This window comes from Hylaeus anthracinus, unplaced genomic scaffold (genome assembly GCF_026225885.1).
Source record: "Hylaeus anthracinus isolate JK02 unplaced genomic scaffold, UHH_iyHylAnth1.0_haploid 11978, whole genome shotgun sequence".
Classification (NCBI taxonomy): Eukaryota; Metazoa; Arthropoda; class Insecta; order Hymenoptera; family Colletidae; genus Hylaeus; species Hylaeus anthracinus.
Window position 1 is genome coordinate 2,883,006 of NW_026534326.1, and position 7,072 is coordinate 2,890,077.

The 7,072-nt window shown below is 38.0% G+C and overlaps 1 protein-coding gene across 7 annotated transcripts in view; it reads left to right on the top strand.

The window, feature by feature from the left end:
- The window catches only part of LOC128896875 (GATA-binding factor C-like), a 149,703-nt gene that overhangs the window by 28,625 nt on the left and 114,006 nt on the right, over positions 1–7,072 (top strand). The window lies entirely within an intron of this gene.

Genomic DNA, 7,072 nt, shown 5'->3' on the forward strand with positions numbered 1-7,072 from the left:
GCCGCCTAGCGCGTAGCCTTCGCTACCGCGGCCGCTCCAACGGTCTACGCGCGCTCTGATTGGTCGGGGGTTTTCGCTTAATATCTCCTCAACGAAGCGCCATCCGACATTTTTGCAAAGGAAATTGTCGTTCGGAATCGTCTCAGCTACCCCCCATTTCCGGCTCCTCCCCGACTTTTGGGACACCCTGTATATATGTATATGTATATATGTATATGTCATATATATGTATATGTCATATATATGTATATGTCATATATATGTATATTTCATATATATGTATATGTCATATATATGTATATGTCATATATATGTATATGTCATATATATGTATATGTCATATATGTATATGTATATATGTATATGTATATATGTATATGTCATATATATGTTTTCTAGTAACTTTCGTATGGATTTGGATCTCCTTATACAGCCTTCGTGATTTGAAGTTTGCCGAGTCTACCAGAACTGTATTTATCAAGCATGAACCTAGAACTAAATTGAATGCAGTGGAGATAGCCAACCTAACCTCCTAGCCAGGTTCAACGCAGTCCTCACCAGAACTATAGCTCGTAATAGCTCGTGTCAATCGAGCGGGCCTGGGACTTAATTAAGATGTCACCAGCAATTAGGTACTTTTACGATCGGCATAAAACCCGATCATTCCGCGCACGCACGAATCAGGTTCTTCCATTCGACGATCGTTGTTACCAGATCCTGCGCTCTCCATTTTCAGCGAGCAGACACTTGTCGCGGCTGATCAACTGTTCCCGACGATAAGAAATATGTTTCGAGCAAAATTACGCACCGTACAGGTTAGAAATGCATTATGGCGTTGTTCGTATGTATATTTAATACGGTGGGAACGTGTAGTCGGTAAAATGAAATAGATGTTAATAAATCGGAAAAGAATTGTGTACATGTAGCTATATTTGATGTATAAGGAACATGTGATTGCTATAATTAAAGTAATTAAATTAAAATAGATATTAATAGATACGATAAGCATACGAAGAACCATTGTGTGATATGATGTGTAGATTAATTTCTTTTTATTAATTGTCGGGAAAGTCTTCTAGGGGATCCACCCAGCGATCCTCGAATACGAGAGCCAACGAAACTACAGAATGTCCCTAGTGAAAAGTAGAAATAAGTAGAACGAATAGAATTCATTCCTAGTAGAAATGAGGTTAGAATTCGAATGTCCCTATTAAAAATGAGGTTGGAATAAAAGTGTACCTAGTAAAAACGAGATAAGTGTAAGAATGCCCGCAACGCAAATGAAACAAATAAAAATATCCCTAGTAAAAGTAAGACAAAAATGGATTCAAAATAACCGAGTAAAAATATAATAAATACATAGGTCCTTTACAGTAAAAATAAAACGAAAAAGAATATCACCCAGATGAAAATAAAGTAAACACGCCAAATGTCCCTAGTAAAAATCTAATGAGAATAAAAGTACGTCCCTAGGTGGTTCTAGACGCTGGGTTAGGTCCTTTTAGTATGTTTTGTTTGGATATAGGTTCGTACTAGATGGAATATAGTTGTGGTTAGGTCTGGATTAGATTTGATTAGACATGTGGTAGATGTGATTAGAATAGGTTAGGTCTCATCGGTACATTTGGTTTCAAACTAGGTTCATACTCGATGAATATATTTGTGATTAGGTTCGCATTAGATTTGGTTAGACATGTGGTAGATGTGATTAGAATAGGTTAGGTCCCATCGGTATATTTGGTTTCAAACTAGGTTCATACTCGATGAATATATTTGTGATTAGGTTCGCATTAGATTTGGTTAGACATGTGGTAGATGTGATTAGAATAGGTTAGGCCCCATCGGTATATTTGGTTTCAAACTAGGTTCATACTAGATGAATATATTTGTGATTAGGTTCGCATTAGATTTGGATATAGGTTCGTACTAGATGGAATATAGTTGAGGTTAGGTCTGGATTAGATTTGGTTAGACATGTGGTAGATGTGATTAGAATAGGTTAGGTCCCATCAGTACATTTGGTTTCAAACTAAGTTCATACTAGATGAATATATTTGTGATTAGGTTCGCATTAGATTTGATTAGACCTGTATTAGGTCTGGTTATGTGTGTATTACTAATCACCAATAAAATTCCTCTTGCTCTCGCCTCAAATTAAATAAATATACTCTTGAATACACTCTCGTCTATTATGCCTTAAAAATAAATGTCCACTTCAAGAAAACGAGATAGTTAAAAACCACATACAAGCTTCATATTACACAGCCATAGGAACATTTCACACGCTGATCAATGGCCCCTTGCTTTTCCAGCATGAAATCACGCCGTATCAAAGATGGAGGGGTATGGTGTGAATTTACAGCTCGCGTCGGGAAGTGCGCATAAACCTGCTTATGTCTGCGAAGTCGGACAAAGCATACGATCGATATATCGCGCGGTTCTTGCCAGGTTCGCTGTAACTCTGCGGCATACGCTGATAACGAGAGAATGTTTTGCCAAACTCCACCCTCGTTACTTCCGCCCCCGCGGCTCGCCTGAATTATGCCCATTAATTCGAGCTTCGAGTCACCGACGCGTATTCCGTGCTTCGAACCGAGGAAATCCGGATTCATCTCGAGTTTTCGCTCGCCAGTTGGTTGTTCTAAAAATTTTGTTTGATATCGTTTACAGAGAAGCATCTTTTATAATATCCAGCGAGTGTCGAAGATTTTGGTGCTCCAAGTGAATGTAAAGAGGGCTCTAGTGAGAAGAATATTAGAGCATGGTGTGGAATTTACAATGGTATTGGAATATACAATTTTAGTGGATTAATAATTTGCTCTTGTTCGTATATTTGTAGCTATTATTGCAAGCTATTTCATTGGAAGTTCCTTACAGTTTATTGTCTTTCTCTATTTTGCTCTAGAAATTGATAGAGCACAATGTTATATAGCAATCTAGAGATTCAATTGGCTCTAATACGCCATTTTTATGTCACAACTAATGAAGTTGTTTCTACTGAGTTTCTGTAGGGGTATAATTACACTCAAAGTCCATTGGATTTCACCGTTTTGCTTTATTTTGCTCTATAAACAAATAGAGCACAATGCTCTATCATATTCAACAGTTCCATTCAGCTCTAGACCACCATTTTCAAAGGTACATTCTTTAAAATCTCCAATGCTCTCTCAAAGAGGTGTAATTTCATCCCAACTCTCTCACACCCAACTGCTCTGCTCTATTTTTCTCTAGAAATGGATAGAGCACGATGCTCTATGAACAAATTCCATTTAGCTCAAATCCACAATTTTCAAAGTCACTTTAAAATCTCTAATAATCTCTCAGAGAGGTGTAATTTCATCCCAACTCTCTCACACTCCATTGCTCTGCTCTATTTTGCTCTATAAATGGATAGAGCACGATGCTCTATGAACAAATTCCACTTAGCTCTAATCCACCATTTCCAAAGTCACTTTAAAATCTCTAATAATCTCTCAATGTGGTGTAATTTCATCTTCACTCTCTCACACTCCACTGCTCTGCTCTATTTTGCTCTAGAAATGGATAGAGCACGATGCTCTATGAACAAATTCCACTTAGCTCTAATCCACCATTTGCAAAGTCACTTTAAAATCTCTAATAATCTCTCAATGAGGTATAATTTCATCCCAACTCTCTCACACTCCATTGCTCTGCTCTATTTTGCTCTATAAATGGATAGAGCACGATGCTCTATCAACAAATTCCATTTAGCCCTAATCCACATTTCCAAAGTCACTTTAAAATCTCTAATAATCTCCCAATGTGGTGTAATTTCATCTCCACTATCTCACACTCCACTGCTCTGCTCTATTTTGCTCTATAAATGGATAGAGCACGATGCTCTATGAACAAATTCCACTTAGCTCTAATCCACCATTTCCAAAGTCACTTTAAAATCTCTAATAATCTCTCAATGAGGTGTAATTTCATCTCCACTCTCTCACACTCCATTGCTCTGCTCTATTTTGCTCTATAAATGGATAGAGCACGATGCTCTATCATATTCAACAATTCCATTCAACTCTAATCCACCGTTTCCAAAGGTTACCATTCATTGAAGCCTCCATCGAATCTCTCAGAGTGATCGCATCCAAAAAATCCCTCATGCTTCCCTGCTCTATTTGCCTCTACAAACAACAACAGAGCACGATGCTCTATCAACAATTCCATTCAGCTCTAATCAACCCGTATCGCCTTGTATAGTTGACGCGATCGCGTCGACGAATGGGAACGCGAACTTTGTTGCGGAAACTCGTCTAAATTTAGGAGCATGAAACGTAATATTTATTACGAAGTGAGGAGGAAGAGGGGGGAGGAGGAGGGGAGTGTACGAGAGATGAGCAGCTGCAGCGTCACGCAATTAATCGAATGCAACGGTGGACCGGCCGCAATTGGATCCATCGCATTCTAGAGATCCGAAGTAAACAAGTCTCGGGGAGGTTCGCGATTTGTACGGATTCGTTTTGCTGGAAGGAATTCTGGCGAGGTGATAATTTCGCCTCCCTTCCTTGTTCCTTATAAAGATAACGTGGAAATGGGAGCGAGAGGCGATTTAACGAGGAAAAAAAGCGAAGCGAGGAGGTAGTTCGCACTCCATACGCAGTAAAAAGTTCCACTCTAAGGGATATTTATCATCCTGTTGGCTTCTTCTTCCTCCCCTACGGCTGCCCGTCTCTTTTTCTTTCCTCTCTCCGCCCGCTTCTACCAACTTTTTACCATCCGTTTCCTTCCCGTTCTTTCCTCTTCAGCCAACGAGACCCCCTCGTCGTTGTTCGCAAAACAATTCCGTCCACCGTGAAATACGGCGGAATTAATATGGCGGGCCATCGCCAGCTGACCGTGGACGCTCCACCTCGCGTTTTTATCAATTTATTAGAAACGCGTGGAACCACGTTCGGCGATGGTGAAAGCATTTATCGATTCTTTGCGTGGGAGAGATTGAGAAAATCAATTGCGTTCCACTGTTTGCATCGTTACTTCGTTTTTTGGTTCAACTTGTCGCGTTCATTTTAGAGCGTTTACACGATTCGGCTGTATTTTAACTTGTCGACGGACCAGTAGAGGACGTTTCGTTGACCCGAGGTTAAGGAGACGCTAAAAACTTGTTCTAAAAGATTGTTATAATTATAAAAACGGGAAACAATAATTAGCTTCCTACGAATAACACGCAGTTTTGAACAAGTTCCGAAGAGTAATATTGCAAATTCACGATAAAACGAAAGAATAATTCCCGGATAGAAAGAGAAATGTCCTCTCGGAATGGAAACAATAGGATCGAAGTTAATTCATAGGCTGTTTTCCCTACGAATGCACCGGTCGCCAGCCATCGCGACGTTTCTATCGCAACCGTGCGCCGCGAATTTATAAAACCAGCCGCGGAACAATCACGATCCATAAATCCCCGCGCGTATGATCGCGGTCGTTGAACGTGGGACGCGTGCCCTCGTAAATTTCGTCGTGGAAGTTGGCAAACGTCGCGACGCCGACGGAAAAAGGAGAAAAAGCCGAGGAACGGGCTCTCATTAAGGCGCGAGGAGCTCCTTAGGCGTCGATTCCCAAGGCGCTCGTTTCGAAACAGGTCGCATCTAATATGGCGCCGCTTTTCCACCGCCTGGCTTTTTACTTTTCCCGCTCGTCAACATCCATGGTCCGTTCATTTACTTGCCTGTGCCTCTTTGGGACCATTCATATTCTACAAAAATTTTTGTTAATACTTCTCAGTAATATATACGACCTGTAATTGTATATATTTTGTAATATATGTATTGAATAACAATTTTTTACTTCCTCTTATTTTATCAAATTTTATTGTGCTTGAAAATTGAAAATTGTGGCGCACTTTTTTTTTTTGTGATTATGTGGACATTGATACAATCAGTTTCGCTTATTAGATTTAAGTGATTTGTTTTTAAATTTTGTTTTTAAATTTTGTTTATATATATTGGATAATATTTATATATACATATATTGTTCATTAACATGTATCGAAAGTATTTGAATTTAGCTAAATATTTCTTAGTTTCTTAATTTTCAAACCTTAGAGCATGTAATATTATTGTATATTATTTAAACAACGTAGGCAATTTAACTAAAAATCAACGTAAAGTTGTAATTAGATACTTAAGAAGCTTCACAGTAGAACAATTCACACTGGATCAGACAGTTCATTGGCTGACCAATTGAGTTCGTTGTCAGTCGATGAGTTTTCATGACTTTCCACGAATTTTTCATGAATTTCCATAAGTTTTCAATTTATTTTCAAAAGTTCATGAGTTTTCCACGATTGTTTACGTTTTTATGAGTTTTTTTTTTACAATTTTCATGAGATTCCAAAACTTTCCTTCAATTTTCATAAGATCTCATGAGTTTTCCATGATTGTTTATGTTTTCATGATTTTTCAAACAGTTTTCTACATTTCTTATAAGATTTCATGAGTTTTCCCACGATTGTTTATGTTTTCATGAGTTTTCCAACACTCTCCTTCGATTATCGTGTGATTTCATAAGTTTCCCATGAGTTTTCCATGATTATTTATGTTTTCATGATTTTTCAAACGGTTTTCTTCAATTTTCACAAGATTTCATGAGTTTTTCATGAATTTTCCACGATTGTTTATATTTCCATGAGTTTTCCAAGACTTTTCTTCAATTTTCACAAGATTTCTTGGGCTTTCCACGAGTTTTCCAACACTCTCCTTTGATTTTCGTATGATTTCATAAGTTTCCCATGAGTTTTCCACGATTGTTTATGTTTTCATGAGTTTTCTTTCATTTTCACGAGTTTTTCAATACTTTCCTTCAATTTTCACAAGATTTCCTGGGCTTTCCACGAGTTTTCCAACACTCTTCTTCAATTTTCATACGATTTCATGAGTTTCCTCTGAGTTTTCCATGATTGTTCATGTTTTCATGAGTTTTCAAACATTTTTCTTCATTATTTCATAAGATTTCATGAGTTTTTCATGAATTTTGCACGATTGTTTATGTTTTCATGAGTTTCCCAAACTTTTCTTCAATTTTCACACGATTTCATGAGTTTTCCACGAGTTTT